The sequence below is a fragment of the Toxorhynchites rutilus genome, chromosome 1 (genome assembly GCF_029784135.1).
Source record: "Toxorhynchites rutilus septentrionalis strain SRP chromosome 1, ASM2978413v1, whole genome shotgun sequence".
NCBI classification, from domain to species: domain Eukaryota; kingdom Metazoa; phylum Arthropoda; class Insecta; order Diptera; family Culicidae; genus Toxorhynchites; species Toxorhynchites rutilus.
In genome coordinates this window covers 160,175,293-160,197,408 of record NC_073744.1, presented here as the reverse complement: position 1 = coordinate 160,197,408, position 22,116 = coordinate 160,175,293, and the positions used below count along the sequence as shown (strand labels likewise).

At 35.2% G+C, this 22,116-nt stretch overlaps 1 protein-coding gene across 1 annotated transcript in view; it reads right to left on the bottom strand.

Moving 5' to 3' along the window:
* Positions 1–3,689: 3,689 nt before the first annotated feature.
* Positions 3,690–22,116, bottom strand: part of LOC129768020 (protein MAK16 homolog A) — a 59,346-nt gene continuing 40,919 nt past the window's right edge. The window contains exon 4 of the mRNA XM_055769391.1: positions 3,690–3,823. The gene's annotated coding sequence lies outside the window, so the exon portion shown is untranslated. The remainder of the gene's footprint in view (positions 3,824–22,116) is intronic.

Genomic DNA, 22,116 nt, shown 5'->3' with positions numbered 1-22,116 from the left:
TCTTTTCATTATAATTTTCCAGTTTTCGATTGTTGTTCGATTCATGTTTTATAAGTTTTTAATTTTTGATTTTTAGTCTCTTGAATTCCTAGATTTTACAATTTTTAGATTCCATCCTATTTTAGCGTTTCCATTCTCTAAAATATGTTAATTACCTTTTTTAATTTTTTCTTCTATAGAATTTTATTTTTTATTTTATTTTATTTTTTCTATTTTTTATATGATGTTTTCTTTTTCCTATTTTTTCAATATTATGATCTATTTATTATCCTTGGGCTAATTTTCAATTCTTATTTTCTTCAAATTTCTGGCTCCTTGATTTTAAATTTCAGGAAATATTGTGAGTCCCTTAAAAGGAATCTTTCTCCACTGGGACTTCACACCCAATTTAAAAAAAAAGACTTTAGCTGTCATACACATATTTTTCAATTTATTTTGTTTTCTTTTCTCGGCTCATTTTTATTAGTTTATTAGCTTTTTTTTGTTACATATTATTTTTTTGCTGCACAGTTCCAGCTGAGATAGTTGCGTCCACTACCAGGGGGCTCATTCAAGCTCTTTGGTGTGGGGGGATAGCGGAGGGTGATAAAAAAAGAAAAAAAAATATGTCATTGAATTTTCGAAGTTGGATTTTAGAATTTTTATTTTTTTTATACTTAACAATTTTTCGATTCGTGCATTTTCTTTAGTTTTAACCTTTGGTTTTTTGTGTTTTGAATTACTAATTTGTCGTTTTTTGTATTCATATTTTTTATGCGTTTTTCTCCATATTAACCCGTTTTTTATTATTTCAATTAATTTATCCTCTTTTCAATTCATTGTTTGTTTGACCATGCAATTTTTGAATATTTTCATTTGGTAGGTGTTCAGTCAGGAGGCGACTAAGTCGCAAAATTAAAAATTTCGAGTTATTCATTGCATTAGGTTAAGCATTGTGTAAGCTACATGCTACATTTATCAGATTTGGAAAATCAAGCGTACATCAGGAATAACCAATCGAAATTGTTTTGAATGCTCAACGGAACATCTTATAGCACTAAACTTCAACATCGTTTTACTCGCAATCTTAATTGTGTTACTTAGTCCGGTCTGACTGAACACCGACCATTTGAAAAATCTTCGATCCCTCAATTTATTTGCTCGAATCTTTTCGATCGCATTTTTGACGTTCTGATTCTTGTTTTTTTGATCCAAAATATTTTAATTTTATGATGTTTTGATTTTTAGTCTTTTTAATTCTTTGATTTTATGATGTTTAAGTTTTTTATTTTTTATTTTCATATATTTTTGCCTGTTTGTTTTTTTTGGAATCTGTTTTTTTATTTATAGAATTTTTTTTATTGTTTATGTTCCGATAGATTTCTATAGGTTTTCTATATTTTGTTTTTTTTTATCATAACTTCGCGAATTTTCTATATATATTTTTTTTGTATATTTGACCTCTGAATCTTTTGATTTTTCAAAAAACATTATTCTTTGATTTCTGAAAGTTTTTTGGGTTCATTCCTTTTTGAGTTATCATTCCCTCGATTCCTCATTCTTGTTTTTTTTTATTCTTGTAATTTTTGGATATCATAACATATCTTGCACTTCGTTAAATTTTTGACTTTTTAAATTTTTTTTCAGTTTTTAACCCTTTTTTTAAATTCTTGGTATGCTAATTTTTTTACTCTTGAACTTATTTGGTTTGTTCAAAATCAATTTATTTTTTTTCATTGTTCTTATTTTTTTGCTATATTTAATTTCATTATTTTTAATCTCGCAAGTTTTCAATATTCGTATTTCTGATTATTATATTTGAAACATTTGAGTTTTTTTTCTACTGTAATTTATTTTTGATCTCTTAATTTTTTTTAAATTTACAATTTTGTCACTTAAAATTTCTCCTACTGTTATCCTTCAGATTCTGCTTGAATTCGTTGCTGTTGCTTATGCTTCGCTGTCTTTATCCGAAATGCTCTTGTACAGCAAACTATCATAGCAATTCGTTGTTGGAACATGTTTGATCTTTTTTGCGCGAGAGCGGTGAATCGTTCCCAAGGGTGTGGTGTTTCATATGATTTAATCTCCCTTCAGTGCGCTTGCGACTGAACAACATCTAAATCGTTTTTTAGTTTAATTTTTTTTCAACTTTTGGATTCGTCGATCTCAAAATTTTTATTGATTTTTAATTATTTTGATTTTTAATTCTTCGATTTGTAGTTTAGATTCTACAAATGTTTGTAATTAGATTTTTTTTCTTCAATCCTTAGCGAAAGTTTTTTGTCTCCATTAGAAGTTTTCAGCTTTTCAATGAATTTTTATGAATTTTCGTATTTTTTTGTTTATTTGTTCTGTTTGTTTGCTATTCGTACATTTGTTGATTATTCGATTTCTCGATTTTTTTTTAAATTTCACTTTTATTATTTTTCATTATCTTTATGCGAATTTTAAATTTTTCTCGCATTTTTGAGTTTTTGATTTTTGGATTCTTTACTGAAAGAATTTGAAAAAAAATGAAAATCTTTACTTTGAATTTTCCATGTTTTGGTTTTCGTTTTTTTTTCATTTTACTATCAATTTCCAGCTTTTTTAATTTTGTAGGTTTTATTTTTATTTTTGGTCTCTCGAATTTTTCGATTTTACAATCTTTTGAAAATCTAGTCCGTATCAAGTTCTGTTTTTTTTATTTTTTTTTTCAATAAATTTCTTAATTTAAATTCTGTTGTTTATTTATTGTTTGTTTCATTTTTGAATTTATAATTATTATGTTTAATCTCTTCGATGCTTAAATACTATTCCCAGATTTATTGAATACTCGATTTTATTTTTTTGCAACTTTATTTTTCTGGAATCACGACTTTTTCACTTCGGTTTTTTTGTTTCGTAGTCGATTTTGACGGTTGGTGTTTTTAATGTCTAATGCGAGAATATTTTTCCTGTGTCGAAATACAGAAATTCGACTAAAAAGTAGTCATGTATCGCAAAACATCCGAAAGCAAACCATGTTCTTTTTTACTTCCTTATTTTGTAACCGTCTGTCTTAACGTTTTTCTAACGAATTGCTCAAAGTCAGTCTCTAGGGACTGAGAACGTGTTAAAAACGATCGAAACTCCTCGCTAACAAAACCTTTTTTTCATTACACACGCTTTCACGCATTACACTTTTCCCGAACTCCTAATCTCGTACTCGAACCCGAACACAAACAATCACATCCGGCCGAACAATTGCACGTGATGACAACTAGAGATAGTAAAAGCACACGCGAAAAAATACCCTGAAAAATTCATAGGGAACAAAAAACCAAAAATTCTACTCGCAATTTCACAAAAATAAGTTTTTATTTCAGGCCCATGCGACGAACGTGTGGCGGAAAACTGACGGCATAGTGACGCTAGTTTAAAAATAAGTTATGAGATTTTTGTGTATTCCACCCGCCGTCCTCCCCCCGTCGGTTGGAGGAAGGCGCGGCACGGCACGAGCAATTAAATCTGTGCCAAAAGCAATCACTTTCCGTCGTTTTTTTTTCTCCGCCCAATGATTGTGTTTTGGTTTACTGGGTTATACATTTTCAAATACAAGCAAAACTTACAGTGCTCCAGTCAAGCTACAGTAGCCGCTACTGAGAGTGCCGGTGCTGCCGTAGCCAACGCCGTCACCGGCGTTCGTCCTGATCATGGGTCGGTAGGCAATCAGCGTGATCGATCCCAAATCGTCGTCCGGCTCGGTCCGGTAGACCGAGTCGGAACTGTGTGAGATTCGCGTTAGATTGCAATCCTGGTGGTTTGCTCGGAAAGCTGGAGGTAGCAGAAAGCGCAGTGCCGCCCCATTGCTGTAGGGCATCTGGAAGGGATCAGAAATTAGAAATTATAAATTAGAATCGGGTTAGTATACAATACTGCGAGGATGAAGCGCTTATGTTATTTTCCATGATACGACGTTGGTGTATTTAGACAAAATGCGTTGTTTTCAATCATATTTCGTTGGATAATATTAGCCTAATAATAGCTTAAACCTACTTATTTATTTTTAATTTAATCCAAAAAGTGCTCAAAAGATGACAATTTTTTATTCTCAACGCTTGATTATTACCGTTTGCAAGCTCTGAACTCTTAATCTAAACAAAGTTTAGGAGAGTTTAGGAGTTTAGGCCTCTGTAAATTCTCGGTCAAGCTCACTTATGAGCTTCTGTCGACTTTCTACTCGAGACTTCAAGTCCTTCCAAATTTTTGTTCAGGGTGACAATATCGGCTATCGTTCCTCCATCGGTTTTTGCCTATTGCCGGTCAAACGATGCACTATGTTTCGCGGTTTACTGAAGATTTCCGTAAGACAGATATTCACCTGGTTTGATTAAGACTTCAGAAAATCCTTTGGCTGCTTTCGTCAATCCACAAAACTTGTTTTCAAAATTCTTTGTATACCTTCTAGCGAACGCCGTTCATTTTGACGTAGGACTACATGTAACAGGAGGATTAGAGTGCCAATGGATGTATGGGAAAAAAATGACCCTCGAATTTTCGAAGCGAACTTGATTAAAAATGTTGATTCCCACAAAAAACTACCCTATGCAAAATATCAGTTCAATCGGACTTCATTTACTAGTGTCGCACAGCGGTCGAAGTATGCGTTTTTTGGAAACCGAAAAACCACCCAAGGGGGGAGTAAAGGAAATCGAGGTTTTCGAAAAAAAAATTTGATGTCAATTGTCTTCAAATTGCATGAAACGTCGAGATCTACTGTCATTTCGAAATATTTTTTTTAAAAATCGAAACTCTGGGACTCGTCGTTTATTCGAAATACGAGGCAAAACGTATGGTTTAGGGTGCCAATGAAAATCGTCATATCGATTTTTCATACGGGACTCCCTGCGAAATGTTAATTTGTATGATAAAATACACTCTGCAACATATTAGCTGATACGGATTTAATTTACTATTGTGTAATTCCAAATGAAATCGACAAATGACAAAACATGAGTATTTTTGATTCGAATGAAAGTGTGTATTCCGTTTGGGTTAGAGGAAATATGAGTTTACCACAGCAATTGGGAATTTTTTGAATCAAGCGTAACTTTTGGAAAGGGCGTATCGATTTGAGTAAGACAAATCTTTGATAATTTATATCTCAAAAATTATGAGTCGTTCCGAAATAGTGTCTTAGAAACGGTTATAGAGAATTGATGGTTGAATATGAAAAAAATGCACACTGAGAAAAAAAATTAGTACTCTTTTTTTATTTACAAAATAAAAATTCAATTTGCAATATCCAAAATACATTTTTTAAAAAAATTTTTTTTAATTTTTTCATACAAAATAGAAGTCATGCAGAAAATTTAAAAAATGGGCCCAAGATGGTAAAACTATTTTTGACACAAACTTTGTGGAACATCGAATTTTTAGGAATTTTCGAAACTTCTAATTTTTATATGTTAACAATCATTTTTAGCCACAAATTATGAATCCTGATGTGATTTAAAACAAAAAAGGATATTATCAATCTCCTTCTAAATGTAGCCATTCTCGAAATATTTAAAAAAATATTTCTAATTTATTGTCTTTTTATAGTAAATAATCTCTTTTAATATGTCTGTCCTGTTATACCACATGTTCATGAAATTTTATGAATTTGCTTATAATTTCCAACAACTTTTCCAAATACATCATCATGGTTAATTTTTTGACTCAAGCGTAACTTTTGAAAAGGGAGTATCGATTTGAGTAAGAGAAATCTTTGATAATTTATATCTCAAAAAAATATGAGTCGTACCGAAATAGTGTGTTAGAAAGAGTTATAGAGTATTGTTAGCTTAATTTGAAAAAAATATACACTGAGAAGAAAAATTAGTACTCTTTTTTTTATTTACAAAATAAAATTTTAATTTGCGACACCAAAAAATATGTAAAATTCATAAAATCTCATGAACATGATGGTATAACAAGACAAACATATTGAAAGGGCCTATTTACTATTAAAAAGACCATAAATTACAAATATTTTTTTTAAATATTTCGAGAATGGCTACATTTAAAAAGAGATTGATAATAACCTTTTTTGTTTTAAATAACATCAGGATTCATAATTTGTGATTAAAAATGACTGCTAACATACAAAAACTCGTAGTTTCGAAAATTCCTCAAACTTCGATGTTCCACAAAGTTCGTCAAAAATAGTTTTACCATCTTGGGCTCATTTTTTTAAATTTTCTACATGACTTCTATTTTATATGAAAAAATTTGAAAAAAATATTTGAAAATACATATTTTTTGATATCGCAAATTAAAATTTTATTTTGTAAAAAAAGAAAAGAGTACTAATTTTTCTTCTCAGTGTATATTTTTTTCAAATTAAGCCAACAATACTCTATCACTCTTTCTAACACACTATTACGACTCATATTTTTTGAGATATAGATTATCAAAGATTTCTCTTACTCAAATCGATACTCCCTTTTCAAAAGTTACGCTTGAGTCAAAAATTGAACCATGATGATGTATTTGGAAAAGTTGTTGGAAATTATAAGCAAATTCATAAAATTGCATGAACATGACGGTATAACACGACAAACATATTAAAAGGGATTATTTACTATAAAAAATAAATTTGAAATATTTTTTTTAAATATTTCGAGAATGGCTACATTTAGAAGGAGATTGATAATATCCTTTTTTGTTTTAAATCACATCAGGATTCATAATTTGTGGCTAAAAATGATTGTTAACATACAAAAATTAGAAGTTTCGATAATTCCTAAAAATTCGATGTTCCACAAAGTTCGTCAAAAATAGTTTTACCATCTTGGGCCCATTTTTAAAATTTTCTGCATGACTTCTATTTTGCATGAAAAAATTAAAGAAAAAATTGAAAAATATGTATTTTGGATATTGCAAATTGAATTTTTATTCTGTAATTAAAAAAAGTACTAATTTTTTTTCTCAGTGTACATTTTTTTCATATTCAACCATCAATATTCTATAACTCTTTCTAAGACACTATTTCGGTACGACTGATAGTTTTTGAGATATAAATTATCAAAGATTTCTCTTAATAAAATCGATACGCCCTTTTCAAAAGTAACGCTTGAGTCAAAAAATTCCCAATTGCTGTGAAAAACTCATATTTCCTCCAACCCAAACGGAAAACACACTTTCATTGGAATCAAAAATACAAATTTTTAAAATCTGCATTTTTAGGACGATTTCATTTGGAATTGCTGTATTGTCACAGATCTCAAAATTTTAGTTTACTTATAATCGAAAAATCACCCAAGGGGAAAGTAAAGGAAATCGGGGTTTTCAAAAAAAAATTTTTTTTTGATGCCAAAAGCCTTAGAACTGCATGAAACGTCGAGATTTACAGTTATCTCGAAAAAAAATTTTTGTTGTCAAAAATAGACTTTTCAGCACTTGGTCGTTTTTGTCTGAAAAGTAAATTTTTGACGAAAAATTGTTATTTTCGAGATAACAGTAAATCTCGACGTTTCACGCAATTTGAAGACATTTGGCATCAATTTTTTTTCGAAAACCCCGATTTTCCTTACTCCTCCCTTGGGTGATTTTTCGGTTTTCAAAAAACTCAAACTTTGACCGCTGTGTGACTGCGACACTAGTAAATGAAGTCCGATTGAGCTGATATTTTACATAGGGTAGTTTTTCGTGAGAATCAACTTTTTTAATCAAGTTCGCTTTGAAAATTCGAGATGGCCATTTTCATTGGCACTCTAAGGAGGATATAGAAAGTGAAAATAGAAATCTGAAAACTGAACACGTAAGAAATAATGAAATATTCATCGAACGCTTATAACTCGAATATTTGTTGATAGATCGCAAATATGTTTGTATCCATCAATTGGAAATATTTCTACGCATCCATCACAATAAAGAAAATAATATATTTTTTAGATTTAATGATTGTAAAATGTTATGCATTATCGAAGCGCACCAAATTCCCCGTTTTGATTGGCACAATTTATGCTCCTCAAATCGTACCGACCAACACCCCCGATTATCCGCTAAAGAAAGTTCTATAGTAATTGTACAGAGCTTCCCGAAATATGTCAGTGGTAGGTTCTTGCTCTTTTGTTTTGGTAATGGCTTTCTCATTATCCGACCACTGGTATGCACGTCATCACAAATAGATGGTTTAATGTTTTTCTGTACTGATAAAATATCACGCTGAAATATCTTCTATCGCGTGTGCACTTCTTTTTTTTTTGCCCTTTTTGTCCGCGTCTTTTGTTTGTTATTGCAAAAACTCGTAGCTATCCACCGTGCACATCGTTCTATCAAGAGAAAGAATAAAAATTAGAAAACCATTTACATATTGGCCTAACTCTAATCAATCTCAGTCTCGCACCAGTTAGCGAGAAGACAATCGTATTTCCTAATGCTGACATAACCTACAACGATTTTGCTCAATACAATGGAAGTCTGAAGAGAAGTGGAATATTTCGTCGCAAGCTCATCCTGTGTAATTCTTCTGTTAGGCAGAATACATAAATTTCGCTGTTCCGTTACGAAGTGATCAGTTATTTTCCAACAACCAAAAGGAAGAATACAAAAAGAAGCAGAGTAATCAAATTCAACATCAGCAACAGAAGCGCAGGCGAAGCAGCAACATTAGCAGAAACACCCTCAGCAGTAGCAACAGAACTATTCAGAACTATTTTTCCAAAAACAGGTACTGCTGTGGACTTGCAAGATCAAGCGTTCAAGAGGCACATTTCCACCGGAGAATCGTTCTCGCGCTGTCGTACATACAGTGATGTAATTTTGTTCGGCCAGGGCCTCGCATCGATATTCATACGGAATATCGATGCGAGGCCCTGGCTCGGGGCTCGGCGACAGTGTTTGTGTCTAGAAGAAAAGATACATTACGTACATTGTCAATGAATGTTTATGGACACGGTTTAAGCACACATTAACCATGAATAAACCATCTTAAACTGATTCCTTAAAACCCTTTCCTTTCGAGGGTCACATTTGCGCAAAACCATTCATTGTTTCCGGGTTAGAAGTATCTGCAGAGCGGCCACTCAATTTAATTTTTTTATTCCCGCTTGTTTCCCGCAAGATTTTATGAAAATTCCGACTCTCAGAAATGAAAATTCAAGAATATTGTGTCGTTAGTTGAAAAATTATTTTTGAAACCCAAATTGCTAAAATATTTTTACTTTATCGTTTCCAAGTTCCACAAAAAATGGACGGTGTGTATCTCAGCAACAGATTTCGAAAATTATAAACCATGATTTGGTAATTATTTATTTTCTTCATTATTTTTCTTTAATTTCTTCATAAAAACAGGAAGTGGGTTATATCTATGGTATAACCGCAAGGGTGACGTAGGACTATCGTTGATTTAGAGATCATTTGTTTGAAGTTGAATCTAAATCCATCCTGAAAGAATGAATAAATAAATATTTGGGTGACTTCAAAAACGAGAGTGTTACGTTGGAGACTCAAGGTTTTATGCATCCAATATTGGATACAAAAAACCTTGTTCTGAAGAATAATCTTCAGAAGCTTTCCTGCTAACTGCACTTGATTGACAAATCACAAAACCAAATGTATGTGGTCGCAGTATTATATGGATAGAAAACATTAAAACAAACTCGCTTGAATGTAATTTTCAATTCCAAGGGGAACTGGCAGATTATTTTTCAGCAACGATCATTTTTTTCCAGGTTTCCTCTCGATAACCAGCAAACGAAAAGAGTTGCGCGCGTGTATGTGTGTGTGGCGGCTGCTTCTATGTCTTCCCGAGGAACCGTATTTCGATGCTGATACTCTCTTGGTCACGAGAGTATCAGCATTGGCTTTTCTGCGCTCCCTCACAGTTAAAACAAACTGATTGCATTTCAGGTCAGGTCAGGCCAGGTAATGAATCCCTCGATCCCTCGCCGTTCAGCTCGTTCAGTAACGATGTTGTCTTGTCGATGTCCTCAGGCGTCGTGCACAAATTACGTAACGCTAAAAATCCGAATTTTGAAATTTTCGGTTTCACCACCAGAATATCATTTCAGTATGCTTTTCGTGCGTGATTGAATCGAGAGAAGGTGTGGTTTACGATGGCAATTTGGAAGGCAAACTAGAGGAGAATGAACTCTCTGAGTATGAAAATTTCGGCGACTGAGCAATAATCGATTGAAAATTATATAATTTTCGCGATACGAAACATTTTCCGTTTTTCATGTTATGCATCCAATATTGGATACGAAAATATCCTACTGATGGGAAAGAATAATCTTCGGAAGCTTTCCAGCTAATTACACTTGATTGAAAAATTACGAAATCAAATGTATTTGGTCGCTGTGTTCGCCATATAATTAGAAAACATTAAAATAAACTCTTTCGCATGGATGTATTCTTCAATTCCCAGGGAACTGGCAGATTATTTTTCAGCAACGATTAGATCTTTCCGGAATTTTCTCGATGCTGTATGGCATCCAAACGAAAATTCTCGTTTCAGTTTGGCCTGCAAAAAACTTTTCTGAACTCTAATCCATCAAATTTGGAGCCCTGAAAAGGGCCGTTGATTATATGCTAAGCTAATATAGCACCCTCTCCTTGGATTCGATGGGCCAGCTGAATGTCCTTGGGCATGATGTGACGCGTTTTACGTGGATAGCACACAAATTTGTATCTTCGAATAAGCCTCCTGCAGCGTCATAACCGCGGAACTTTGGAAGCGCAAGTCGGTTTTGAAGTCCTGAGCAATTCCACGATCCAAAAGCTGCAAAGGTAGCTTGAGGATCAGCAATTCGGTCGACTTCCGATAGCGATGAATTTCACGCAAAGTTCCCGGTCGATAGCGATGTGGCTTCTTCACCTATCCTGCGGCTGATGCGCTTATCCGAGCTGCTTTCGTGTGCCTTACCACTGAAAGACTAACTATCTATCTGCTTGGTCCCAAACAAACGAGTCGTCACGGTGCGAGAGTAGAGTAAGAAATGAACGAAAGCAAAGGAAGCGTCATTTTATAAACCATAAAAGTATAGAATCTAAACCCCACCCTTATTATATTCGTTGCTTACCCTGAGAGAGAAACGAATAACATCGAAGTAAGTATTTAATACCATACCGCAGCCACAACATTTTCTGCGTGTTGAATTAATGCGATTGATAAGTAACTATCAAGAAACTATCAGTAACTATATTAGCAACTATTAATCGCATAAATTCAACATGAAAAAAATGTTATGGCTGTGGTATGATATTGAATGTAATGCAAAGTGTCCGGATTCAAAAGCATTACTGTAAAAAAGAGTTAACTCGACTGAAATTTTTTCGGTTCGGCCTGCAAAAACGAAATTAAGAGCCCCCGCCGACTGCAGACTGACTTGTCGACCGATAGTTCGGTCGGCTTCTTAATCAGTACGGAGAAAAAAAGTCTGTAGTGTACAGCATAATGCATAGACGTAAGTATGAGCTTCCCCATCTCACATTCCAATAAGATTAATGGGTTTCCAAGTGGGCGTGCTACATACGGATACGAATGATTTCAATAACCTGTTTTCGAAGCTATCATTAAGCTATTGAAACAATTTTTCGACTCAATAAATAGCACTCATATAACTCTTGGACATTTTATCTTTTGTATGAAATGATTATCATACTGTTCCGTTGATCCGAAGCAGAATGAATCACGCTTAAAGAAGGAATGGATTTTTTCTTGGAATTTAGTCAGCAGAAATAATGCCCTTTCCCAACAATTAAAAACGACAAACGGTAAACAGTTTCATCAAAGTGATTTCTTCGATATGGGGATATATTCACTACATCATGTCATATATTTCATATTTTTCATTATGAAATCCATATCCATGGCACCTATCGGTATCGAATTATCATCGACACCACGATTTTCGCTAAATGCTCCTTTCAGTTCGGCCTGTAAAAAACTTTTCTGAACTCTAATCCATCAAATTTGGAGCCCTGAAAAGGGCTGTTGGTTATATGCTAAGCTAATATAGCACGCTCTCCTCGGATACGATGGGCCAGCTGGATGTCCTTGGGCATGATGTGACGCGTTTTGCATGGATAGCACACAAATTGGTATCTTCGAATAAGCCTCCTGCAGCGTCATAACCGCGGAACTTTGGAAGCGCAAGTCGGTTTTGAAGTCCTGAGCAATTCCACGAACCAAATGCTGCAAAGGTAGCTTACGGATCAGCAATTCGGTCGACTTCTGATAGCGACGAATTTCATGCGAAGTTCCCGGTCGATAGCGATGTGGCTTCTTCACGCTTCCTGCGGCTGATGCGCTTATCCGAGCTGCTTTCGTGGTGCCTTACCACCGAAAGACTAACGAGCTGTCTGCTTAGTCCCGATGAAACGAGTCCTCACGGTGCGAGAGTAGAGTAAGAAATGAACGAAAGCAAAGGAAGCGTCATTTTATAAAACATAAAAGAATCGAATGTAAACCCCACCCTCTTTATTGTATAAGCTTACTGTATACTCACGAATATAATAAGGGTGGGATTTAGATTCTATACTTTTATGGTTTATAAAATGACGCTTCCTTTGCTTTCGTTCATTTCTTACTCTACTCTCGCACCGTGAGGACTCGAGCTCGTTAGTCTTTCGCAGACAGCTCGTTAGTCATTCGGTGGTAAGGCACACGAAGTCAGCTCGGATAAGCGCACCAGTAGCAGGATAGGTGGAGAAGCCACATCGCTATCGACCGGGAACTTCGCATGAAATTCGTCGCTATCAGATATCGACCGAATTGCTGATCCGCAAGCTACCTTTGCAGCATTTGGTTTGTGGAATTGCTCAGGACTTCAAAACCGACTTGCGCTTCCAAAGTTCCGCGGTTATGACGCTGCAGGAGGCTTATTCGAAGATACCAATTTGTATGCTATCCATGCAAAACGCGTCACATCATGCCCAAGGACATCCAGCTGGCCCATCGTATCCGAGGAGAGCGTGCTATATTAGTTTAGCATATTATCAACGGCCCTTTTCAGGGCTCCAAATTTGATGGATTAGAGTACAGAAAAGTTTTTTACAGGCCGAAATGAAAGGAGCATTTAGCGAAAATCGTGGTTTCGATAATAATTCGTTACCGATAGGTGCCATGGATATGGATTTCCTTATGAAGAATATGAAATACATGACATGATGTAGTGAATATATCCGAAGAAATCACTTTGGTGAAACTGCATTATAAAATTATTTGTGTACGAATGCCGCAATCGATAGTCGACTCTAATTTGCGCTGGGTAATTTCCTCGGAGGACTCGATTCCTCCTTTGAGCATTAATAATCTCTTTCTGGCAAAACGATGTGGTATGAATCACATTATTTGAATGATAGAATGAAGAAGTTTTCTGCCAATTTCCTTCAACCTCCAAACGTATCTTTCTCCCGTTTGTCGTTTTCGCGTTCGCTAATCCTCTCTCACAACACCCATTTCTAGTTTGAGAAATTGTTGAGTAAACATTGTTTGCCAGTGCGCGTAGAGCGGGAATTCCTAAAGATTCATTGCACCTCTAATAAATTGCCGAAAGACGTGGTCTTACGTTGATCGCACTTGATTGAAAAAATCCAAAACGAAATGTATTTGGTCGAAGCATTATATGAGTAGAAAGCAAATAATCGCTCGAAAATGACTTGATTTTCGCGATGTGAAACATTTTCCGTTTTTCATGTTATGCATCCAATATTGGATACGAAAATTTCCACTGATGGGGAAAAAAATACTCAGAAGCTTTCCTGTTAATTGCGATTGATTGAAAAATTACAAAACCAAATGTATTTGGTTGCAGTGTTATATGGATAGAAAACATTAAAATAAACTATTTCGCATGAATGTATTTTTCAATTCCCAGGGGAACTGGCAGATTATTTTTCAGCAACGTAGATAGCAACGAGAATTCCGCGCGTGTATGTGTGTGTGTGTGTGGCGGCTGCTCCGATGTTTCAAGCGGAACCGTGGCATCACTCTCCTCCTGATGGATTCCCTTTTGGCCTTAGGTGCACAAACAGGCTCTTGGTGACACCGTTCATCAACGCATCCATGATAAACGAAATTAGCTTCACAACAACAGCGACAACATGCTCCAATCGCTGTTCAATCATAACTGAGTGGGTTTACGAGCGGCGCTCGCTTATATACCGATTTTTGATTTCAATAGCCTGTTTTGAAAGCAATTTTAAGACTATTGAAACAAATTTTTGGATGAAAAAGTAACAAGTATATGACGCGTAGACATTTTATCTTTCAAATGAAGTGTTTATCATACCATTTCGTTTAGTTGTTTAAGAGCTATTAACGCTCAAAATCTCGGTCTCCAGCGTAACGCTTTCGTTCTCGAAACTTTAGTTTTACACCCCGGTATAGAAATGAAAGACGTAGTCCTACGTCAAAACATCTCCCAGATTCTTGTTCGCAAATGAAGAGCCGAATATCCGACTAGCCGGCCTCGAAGCTTGCCGGATATCCGGCATCCGACCAAACTACTATCCGTTTCATTACTAATATCAAGCACTTTTTGTTGATAGAAAATCCTCTTTTCAATGATGCATTGCCATGCGATAGCATCAGAACTTTTTTCACAAACAGGGTCAAATTTGAAAGCTCCTTTCTCGACTAAGCGATAAGGTCCATCTAAAAATTGTCCAATCTTTGATCTTTTCTTCGATATGGAAATGATATAATTTTTAGCAGAAGACGTTGAACACGATTAGCCATACTCATTCTTTATTTTATCTGCAAAAGCGCCAGCGCCAAGCATAACTCCATCCGTTTCTTCGCTATATCCGGAAGATGAAAATCACATCCGGGTGATAACACGAGGTAACGAGTGATGGAGTGTAAAATTACTCAAGAGAAAATTTTCGAATCCACAGTCAATATAAATAGATTTTATATATAATTTGTTCTTCTGATTCAAAGTAGAATCAACTTTAATGATGGGACTATGGTAAATATATCTATAACCGTACTAAATATCATAAAAATTAGAAAAAAATTTAAAAGTCTGCCACTACTGATATCCTTTCCACATTTGTCGAGCAAAGATTCATTCCAAAGCATAGACAATAGATTCAGTGAAAAGTTGAGTATTCATTTCTCTGCAATTCACTGTAGTGATGCTGTAGGTTGTTTGGAAAAAATATAAACGATCAAAAGGTCAGGCGAAACACTAGCATTTCCGCTTATGCGAGGATTTATACCTCATTAATTCTTTTACATATCCGGTTTTCGCCCGAAGAAAGATATACTCTGTTTCTGGTGGGATTTGCAATGGATTCTGTATTATGAGCTACTACCAAGCAACCTGTTTTTCACATTTATGGCTCGCAGCAGTTTTCGACGGGGAAGCAAACATGTGCTGGGAGGATAGATAGAAAGATGGCAAAAGATTGTGAAACAGAACTAGGGATATAAAAATAAATTATAATGCTTTGATTGAAAATGATGTTTTTGTTTTCCCAAAAATCGACATTAACTTTTCGGACAACCCAATATGAGCTATCCTGATTTATCCTGATTTTTATTTTCATTCTCCCTGATTGTTTAAAATTATAGTTGGCAACCCTGCTCACAACTGTACATTGGAGGAAAACATTAGTAAATGCAGCTACCAAATCTTTAGTAGTTGAAACATTGGTAAAATGTACACATTTTTTGTACATATTACCAAAACTTTGTAAAACGGATGTCTTATGCAATACACATCCCAACTAAAGATTCGTACATTTTACTTCATAGCATGTGTAACCTTGATTGTTTTCATTTCTAGGAATTGTAATGTGCGTACTTCGCAGTCGTCATTCCTCTTGAGGAAACAAATCTATTCGGAGGTAATTTTTTTTGGTTTTTATTAGATTCAAATATATGTAATTTTTGTTTCTCCTCGGCGAAAACAAATTCTCGACCACAAAGATATCGAGGACTTGTTTTCGCTGCGGGAAGACAAAAGTTTAATTCGTTGTATTGAAATCATAATACACCGAATCTTATAAAAATAAACTTCAACACAATCCTCTCCCTTTTAATTTTTAGCTTCTAACCTTGGATTAAAATTGCACAGTTGACTGGTGGAATATTCAATGTCATCATACATCATACATCAGGAAACGGGAGAGCAAATAAATAATGCGGATGAAATGTACTGCGATCTGGTCCCATCAACTGCCAACTAATCAGCTGTCCTAAAGGATGAAAATGTGCAACAGGAAAAGGAGCAAAACCTTGATGAGTGAGGGTTTGAAAAAACATATGAGATTGATTCGGTCGAGGCTGCGATTGAATATGTCTATTTGCACGAACAATGTTTAGATGTAGAATGTTGGATGTAGGAAATTACTGTGTAAAAGATAATGTATGATTGAAGACAGCTTTATAAAAAAGAATTAATTATCAACAACATAATGTCATTATCCCTTATCATTATCTCTTACAAATAAAAAACAACGTTTTCACTGATGTTGTTCCAATGGTGGGTCAATATGCCCACCATCCTACAAAAATAATGCCTACCAATTTCCTTTTGTAAGATGTACCAATGATTAGTAGGGTAGAAAATGACTAACGAATTGGTAACATTTACGAAAAAAATCGTCATATATACTAAATTTTCCTCTCAGTGTAGTTTGTGAACAAATAAACGAAATGTCATGAAACTTCACACACAAGCTAGTGACAGATGAACCTCTCGATGTGAATATTGTTCATTTTTAGTGGCGCCATCTGTTGAAAAATCCCGGGACTTTTTAGCCCATGTAGTACATGAATATCTTCTAATTCTATAGAAATGGTAATTTTTTATGTTATAATATGTCAATATTCTTTAGTAGTTGAAGTTATCATCGTAAGCGCTTAAGTGTCCAGATTTCGATGCATTACGATACTCAAAATACGGTACAACTTGATAAAAAGTACTTTTGGTCAGGCTACTTATAGATAGTAATTTGAGCCCCGGAACATAATTAACAAACTATGCGATTCGATTCATGAATCGTACGATATATCATATCAACAAATACGAAACTGATAAGACAAATTTAATACAGAAGGACATAATACCTTAGTGTTATCACCAGATAATCCAAACATACATCACACGCGTCGCACACGGAATACACTTGTCTCTGCGATTCACCGAATATACATTCAACGAGATTCCAATTGGAATACAGGCAATTCAATCAAAATACATATCACCAATCAACGGGAACCGTTTACCGGAAACACTAATTAATTAATATTTAGAACACCCACTCTAATGAAATATTATATTTTTTCAAACACCCATAGCACACGTTTCACAACAAACATTGTTTGCACACTCCCAAATCCCGCAATCAATACACACACCACTGAGAACACGATGCACGATGCAAAAGAATGAGCTATCTCTTCTTAAGCACAAGGTAAGTGACCGCGGCCGCTACCGTTGTTTCTCGTTTAGGAATTACCCCTTTTGTTTGTTCTCAAAATGGGTTATTGACAATACTCCACCACTATTTCACCGATGTCGAGTTCATCTTGCTAAACAGAACCCCGAAAAGATCATTCCGTAAAACTATTCCACAAAAAAAACAATACAATCCCCACTTTATCTCAAACACAGATGATAAACCACGCGACACGAATCCCGGATAAAACTGGCCCTCTTGCTGTTTTGCGCAAACGGTTGATGGGATAAAAGCGGGGCGGGAGAAAGGGTTACATATTGTCAACTGTGGTGTGCTGCCGGTAGTGTGTTGGGGTGTTCTTACGGGAGACGACGATGGACGCGGGTGCATACAAACGAAGCGGGAACGATTCGAACGGCATTTTATCGTTGTGTAGTTATCGGTGGCTCATCCAAAAACAAAGTGGCTTGACTTTCACCACAGGTGTGCTATAGTTTATTTTTGTATCATACACCAAATTACTTACGAAGATAAGACAATTAGCAGAATTGCGATGTTTTGTTCAGAATTTGTAAAAAAATCGTGGATTAATTTCTTTTCAAACCGTTGTTTCCTCAAGATTGAACTAATCAGAAACGAACCAGCCAACAGTTGAAGATGTCTCAAATAAAGACAAAACAAATTCGTCTTAAAAAAAAAGATTTAAAAAGTATAACTATTATCGAGGTTTAATTCAGAAAGTGATTGAATTTTCTCATTGAAGAATTTTGATAAAAGTTTTCTGCTCTGATTAAGCCATTTGTAAGCATAATTTGCAGTGAAACATAGTCAGAGAGTATGAAAAATAATACATATTTTGCACAAATATGATCTGATTCACAATGTTTTCGTATAAAATGTTTTTATCAGTGCACGGAACCCTTATCAACGCTTGTCAATTAGCAAAATCGCAACCTTTCTAAATTAAAAACTGATACTAGTTATCAATTTTTAAGTTCTTTTCTTCACTGAGTTCATTTTTGTGAAGAAAACAGGCGAATAATGAGTTTAAATCGATATATGGCCCAAAATATACCAAATGGTTACAAATTAAGAAAGCATCGTTATTCCATCGGGATACCATCTCGTCTGTGTGAGTAGTTTTGTGTACGATACGAAAAAAAATCGTGCACACCTATAGTAATTGTCCAACTACCTTGACCCGAAAACAGCACACATGCTTAAGCCAGGTATTTAAGCCTGTGTTGCTTCTTGAGTGGCGAAACGTGAGCGTTATCTGAGCAAATGTCAATTTTGCCGGTTCGCGCTGACACGAGAGTGAGTGACCGGGAGAGAATGTTGATGTCATTCGGAACTGTACCCAGAAGCAAAGCAGTAGCAGAGAAGAATATTTTGAATAAATTTTGTGAGCATTACTTTTTTCGAAATTTTCTGCAAAATGTTTGTTTGCAAAAATAAGCAACCTAAAAATCACAAACAAAAAAATAACACATCTTATCTATTGACCCTTTGTAGTCGTATTTCTGCTCTCAGATACCACAGCTAGTAAGTAAACTTTATTGAACCATGTATAAGATTAACGACTTGTAGTGATTCTCGTGATTATTATCACACGAAGGAGAATCATAAAATATAATTATTGTTCAATAAGGGACTGTCCACATACCACGTGGACAGAAAAGGCACGATTTTAGACACCCCCCTCCGTGGACAAGCGTGGACATTCCTGATATCCCTCCTACTGATGTCCACGTAGACATTACTTCAGAAAATAATTGAATTTTTTATGTTCTATTCCATATTTTCCATTTTTTTTTTCAATATATGCGTTCAATCAAATGTTCTTTGTCAAATAATATGTAACCCATCCATTGCAGCGTTTTACGCGACCATGCTTCACAAGGTGCTCATGAAGGGTTGTTTAATATATCTATAGTGAATCTGTTATATCATGTGTTATGTACCGAGGATTATTCTTGCTCAGTGTCTCGATACGACTGTCATCAGTGGTGACATAGGGCCCCCAGACAAGCCAATAGAAGCGTATTGCAAAAAATACTCCATTAAAAGAAGAGTAGCGCTGCCAGGAACACATCTCCAGAGACTTGGCCCATGAATCAGAGAATGTGTTGTTCGCCTTCCATTTTCGCAAAACCTCAATAAATATAAGTGAAGCAGCGGAAGCTGAATCGAAACCCGCACCTAAACAAAACAATGTCGTGCTTTTAATACACTCGACAAAAAAAAAAATAAAGGTTCATCGATTGGTTACAAAGAATGGCTAAACGTATCATTATGAAACGTTCACAGAGGTTTTGAGGATATACAAGGCTCAAAATGTTCCGCTAACATTGGAATTTGCTATAATATTTGCAAAATGACAAGCGATTTCCTAAAACACTACTTTCTTTGACACTTTTTTGAAATCGACGCAAAAAAATTAAATAAAATTTCGTTTGTTTCTCGTCAAATCAACAAATTGACTTTGTACATAATTTATGGAAGTTTTCCAAACTGCCTTTCGATAAGCGGTGCGCTAATCATTTCATTAATCATTGAAGACGACGGGGAAATTTTTCATTTAAGCAAAAATAACTTTGTATTGAAAGGTACTTCAGGAAAGTTCTTGGAATCCGATGGAAGCTGGTTGATAACTTCAATTGGCTTTTTTGTTGACTTAACTAGCTAAAAGTCGGGAAACCCCTTGAAACCCTTGTTTTGATCCTATATTTTTATTCACTACACTAGCTGACCCGGCAAACTTCGTCCCGCCCAAAATTTGTGTTTTATTATCAATACCTTCAAACATCCACGTTTTCTTACTATGAGCAAGTTCATGGGTCCAATCGCAGAACTGTTCATTGATTGATCTTTTAATCGACCCCGTTGAGTTTACCTTTTACTATAAAATTCCTAGTATTTCTAACAAAATTCAACATTATAATATCAGATTATTTTCAGACACAATTCTCGTTCAAGATTTTTCAACCACTTGCAAATAACATGTTTCTCCGTTACTTGGAATAAATATTTTATACAAAAAATATGATAGAATAAATACAGCCCTAAATCGGACAATTCCTTCCTCGAGTTCTGCTCTTATCAACACATCCGGCGGTAGGAGTGCGTTTCATCACATTCAAATCCATTCCCGGTTTCGAACAAAGATCAATTTCGCTAGCGCAAACATCAAATAGAAAGATTTATTGCACCCTAAAACCTTCAGATGCCAAATTTGATTTCATTTGCTTGATTGATTCTGGAGGAATGCAGAAATTTGTGTTTCATTTGTATGGCAGCCCCCCCTGAGAGAGGGGGTGGAGAGTCTAACTACCATAGAAACATTCATTCCACCCTAGAACCTCAATATGCCTAATTTGGTTTTATTTGTTTGAATAATTCTCAAGTAATGCAGAAATTTGTGTTTTATTTGTATGGCAGCCCCACCTTAGAGGCCGGGGGGGGGACGGTGTTGGAGAGTCTAACTCTTACAGATACATTTATTGCACCCTAAAATTTCAATATGCCTAAATTGGTTTTATTTGCTTTATTAATTCTCGTGTAATGCAGAAATTTGTGTTTCATTTGTATTGCGGAGCCCCCCACCACCCCATAAGAGAGGGGTGGGGGAGTATCCAACCACCGTAAAAACATTTATTGCATCCTAAAACCTCCACATGTCCAATTTGGTTTAATATGCTTGATTAGCTTTCGTGTAATGTAGAAATTTGTGTTTCATTTGTATGGCAGCCGCCCTTAGAGAGGGGGGGTGGAGAGTCTAACTACCATAGAAACATTTATTGCACCCTAAAACCTTATTCAATATGCCTAATTTGGTTACATTTGCTTGATTAATTCCCGAGTAATATAGAAATTTGTGTTTAACTTGTATGGCAGGAGCTCTCGTGTGCAGATATATTGGTGGTTATGGTTATTTCCGCCAAAAAAGTGGTTGATTATGTTGAAATTAAGGACACATTCAGCCAAAAAGATCAACCAACCACCAGTTATGATTTCCGGGAATCTGAATGCCCTGCGGAGAAGTGAAATACATTTATAAGAAAATCGATCGGAAACGGAAAAAATCCATCCATTAGGTAATTCATGGAAAATACATAGAAGCATTGAAACGTGGGATCAAGCCTTTGTAACTTTAATCTAGGTTCGAACATGTTGGTAATCCTTTCCAGCCAATTTTCGATTTAAATGTAGTGGGAAGGTCGCTCAATGAACATCGTGGAATAGGTGCTAGTAAATTAAGTAATATGCGTCTCACAAAAACTCTTGTTCATGAAATAGCTTGCCTAACTGTTTCACAAAATTCATGTTAGTTCTATGAAATTTTTCGCGCTAATAGAAAGTCCGCAACTGTATTTACATCATCTACAAGAATGCCGATTGATAATGAATCTGCCTCTGCTGCATAGAAACTACGAATGTAAACAAGCGATGTGTGCCCAACATATGCTCTGTATGTATGTGTAGCAAGAGCCCTATACTCGGATTAGAACATTTTTTCGGACTGGTTTAACCAGATGTGCTTGAGCGACATATACAGGGTTTTCCAACTTTAAATTCCGAAAGTAAATTGAAATAAAACACACTTAGAATTCGAATTTCGATGAAACTTTTATTTCAAATTAAAGTTTGGTTTATGCCATTATGTGTGAATTACAACATCATTCAAATGTCCACCTAGGGCTTCCTCGCACACCTTGATCCGGAACAGGTAATTTTCGATGACTTTTCGGCACATATGGGGTGGTATCT